A 3912-nucleotide genomic window follows, 5' to 3' on the forward strand; every position below is an offset into this window, starting at 1 on the left:
GCATGGTGACTTTAGGACAATTTCAAGAACTATTAAAAACTAGAGCATATGTTGCTTTTTTGTATTTTTTTTTAAGTATCCCACTGCTGAGTTTATATCTAAAGGAATTGAAAGCAATATGCTGAAAAGATGTCAGTATTCCTATGTTTATTGCAGCATTATTCACTACCAAGACATAGAAGCAACCCAGGTGTCTATCATCAGATAAACGGATAAAGAAAATGTCTATATATGCAGAGGAATACTATCCACTTTTTAAAAAGAAATAAATCTTGTCATTTGCAACAACGTGTATGAACCTAGAGGACATTATGCTAACTGAAATATGCCAGGAATAGAAAGACAAATACCACATGATCTCACTTACATGGGGAAGTTAAAAAAGTGAAATCATATAAGTAGAAAGTAGAATGATGGTTGTCAGAGGCTGGAAGAGGTGGGTGGACGGGCAAAGGGGAGATGCTGGTTAAAGGGAATATAGTTTCAGTTAGACAGGAAGAATAAGCTTTAGTGATCTAGTGCACAGCATCGTGGCTGTAATAAATAATAATGCATTGAAAATTTTTTAAAAATTATGTTTCCTTAATGCTGGTATATCAGTAGCACAATTTACTCAGGCATGTGCAAATTGTGTTATGATGATATAGTGTCATAATTAAGATAAACTTTAGAATTTTAGAAATAGGAGTTCAAATCCTAGTTATATCACTTACTAGCTATAAGTCCTTAAACCTACAGCTAACCTTTCCCTTACAATTAACCTGCTCAGCTCTGATTTTCATACCCATGTAGATAATATATTTATTGGAGTCATTGTGATTACTAAATAAAATAATACAAGAAGAAATGTAGAACGTTTAGCTGTGTGTCAAACACATTTTAAAACCTTAATACTTGATTATTTTTGTTTTTATTATAAGTGCAGAAAGTGAGAATACTGAAAGGATGTTTTTCTGATGTTTGCACTGGGTCGTGTAAAAGACAGGGGCAAGGAAGAAATACGACATAGTGCTGAACGATGGATACTTTCCCCATGTCTCAGGAATTTGGCTAAAGCCCCCAAATGTGAGAATAATAAATACAAGCACCTTCACACCTAGACAATCTCTCACAACATTTTCTGAGAAGTGACCAAACTGGCCCTTCTGACCTTGTCCTTTATCCCATAAATATAAATATAACATAAACATAAACATAAATAATATAAAGATCAAGTAAGTGCAAGCAGAAACATGCAATAGAAACCTAAACATAAATATAAACATAAGCATTAACTTAAATACAACCAAACTGGCCCTTCTGACCTTGTCCTTTATCCCATAAATATAAATATAACATAAACATAAACATAAATAATATAAAGATCAAGTAAGTGTAAGCAGAAACATGCAATAGAAACCTAAACATAAATATAAACATAAGCATTAACTTAAATACAGAAGATAAAGTCTTCTAGAGAGTTATGGCTTCAGAAAGTCTTAGACTAACAGAGGGACTTATCTGGCATTCTCTTGCCCTCCTCACAACACTGGGAGGGAAGTTCCAAGAGAAACACTGATGGAGAATGAGGATCTTTAAGAAGCAAGATGAACATCTCACTCCCCAGCGAGAGAGATGCCTGCAAAACTGCAGAAACAGTCAAACCTGCACCAGAGCCCAGATGTCCACAGAGTGTTTGGAAGAGCTTGTCTCCCGACTTGACCACAATGACTGGCACCTGCTTTTCCAGAAAATGTGAAGGTAGGAGACAGCTGGCACATCCCACAATGGCATGGTAAAGGGGGGCGCACCCCCCTTTGTGGCCTGCACGCCCGTGTTGGTGAGGCAGGGATAAGTGAGTTTCCACTATGTATGCCAGGTGGGTGCACAGTAGCATCCAGATGTGAGCCAATTTGATGGGACCCCAACCCATGAGGGCTGCTTGCTCAGGTAAGACAAAAAAGTCAATTTGTTGAGGAAAGAAATGGTGTATGGATCTCACAAGTGATATGTTGGAGCACAGAGCATATGTTGCCCCAATTAAGCAAATATGCAGGACCATAAATCTGGGGGTGCACATGTGTGTGAGGTGGGCGATGGGGTGGCATGCCCAGAGAACATAAAGCATACTGTTTCAGAGAACCAGCACATAAATGCCTATCGTGACTGAAGGCCCCCAGTAGCCACAAACTGTACCGGTCATAAAATGTTTTGACCTTTTTCTTCTTATCCTTATTCTCCCCATGTTGACTCTAGAAAATTCAGAAGGGAAAAGAGAGAGAGAGAATGAAAACACAGATCACAGCTGCATCAAAACTGGCCCAAGCTCAACGGAGTGGGAGAAACTGAGTAGTATCTGATGCTCAGTTTTGAACGTGTGTCACCAAAGGATTGTTTATTCCTAAAAGTGAGAATTACCAAAAAATAAGACAGTTCTTAAAAATGAAAGTGACAAAAGAGCTGTTGCATCTTCCAGAGAATGTCAAGAGGGTGCAGGGAAACAAGAGGTAACAGAGAGGTTTGAAAAGAGTGATGAGAGAAAAAAAATATTTTTTCCTGTGGCACAGTATGTTTAGCTCATTCAACAAATTCGTTTAGAGTTAAAAGCTATGCCCAGATAGAAGTAAAAAGGAGAGATAGAGAGAGAGAGAGACTGTTCATGAAACAGTGAGCGTAGTTTTGAAAGGTCAAAGATGAAGAAAAGAGAAAATAGTCGTTTCCTTTCTGTTAAGGAGGAATAGAAGGGTAAATAGATGCTGGGTCAGATGGTTCCCTATTTTGTGCACCAGGGGGCGCTATCTGACCAGGGCAGCTTCTCCGTTGCTGGCAGTAACAAGGCAAGACAGGAAAGTGAAATTAGGAAGAGTCGCTAAGCAGGTAAGTAGTGTGCACTTAGCCACTTACCTTTACCTGATGTTCCCTAGTTGGATGTTCATGACCTGAGATGTGTCTACTCTAGAAGGAGAGTAAGCCACATAAAAGAGAAATTGAAAATGTATTTCTTTGCAAACATAATCCAGCTTGCTAAGTAAGTTTCACCTACCCTGAATGCTTCATCAGAATCAATGGTGCCTGAAATCAGAAGTGCCCCATCCTTGTTTGGTTTCCCTACTTTCTAACATTTACCAATTTAGCAATGGATTGTGAAAGTTTAGATCACACTTAGGCAAACTAATGCAACAATAAAGAAGCGATCTTTTCCTCAGTGGAATTACTCTGTTAACGTTCCTGCTTTCCAATTTACATCAGCTAGAAGCTGTGAAAGTAATGGCATAAGCATTAGAAAAATGAAGGGGATATGGAAAGGGAGATTGCTCATGTCTGTGTTTCATTCATCACACTGCCTGTTGAGTTTGTATCACTGGCTCCAGATTTATCCAGTTTCTTTCTTTTATGGCTGAAGACATTAAGGGCAACCTGTCATCTCTGTAAGATAACATTTGTAGTACTCTGAATCTTCTCCGTGTAAACTTTAATAACTGTTTTACGTTCAAGTTGACAGCAAGCACGTAATAAAATGCCTAATACCATTTTATAGGTCACATAATACAACAGTTTATTTTAGCTCAGCAGGGCAATAACAGGTAGCAGATAATGAAGTCACTGCAGATTTGTATAATATAGTTTCTGAGTTGGCAACAGCTTCAGAAAAGCCTTAGAAATCTTCTTTGGAGCTGTGACAAAACAGAAGTGCATTTCCCATTTTCTCTCTTTCTAATGATTCATAACACTGAAGTTAACCTCAGGGATGGCGTACTTCAATTTTCCCAACTTGATGTATGGTATTGTGCAAACAAATCAGCTTTTTAATGGGAGAGGAGGTCTTTCTCCCAGAACTTCAAATTACATAAGTGAAAGAGGCAATTATTCTACAACTATTAGAAATACACAAATATCTAAGACATTTCTGTTCAGTACAGTAGCCACTGGCCA

This window comes from Galeopterus variegatus, unplaced genomic scaffold (assembly GCF_000696425.1).
Source record: "Galeopterus variegatus unplaced genomic scaffold, G_variegatus-3.0.2 Scaffold5089, whole genome shotgun sequence".
Classification (NCBI taxonomy): Eukaryota; Metazoa; Chordata; class Mammalia; order Dermoptera; family Cynocephalidae; genus Galeopterus; species Galeopterus variegatus.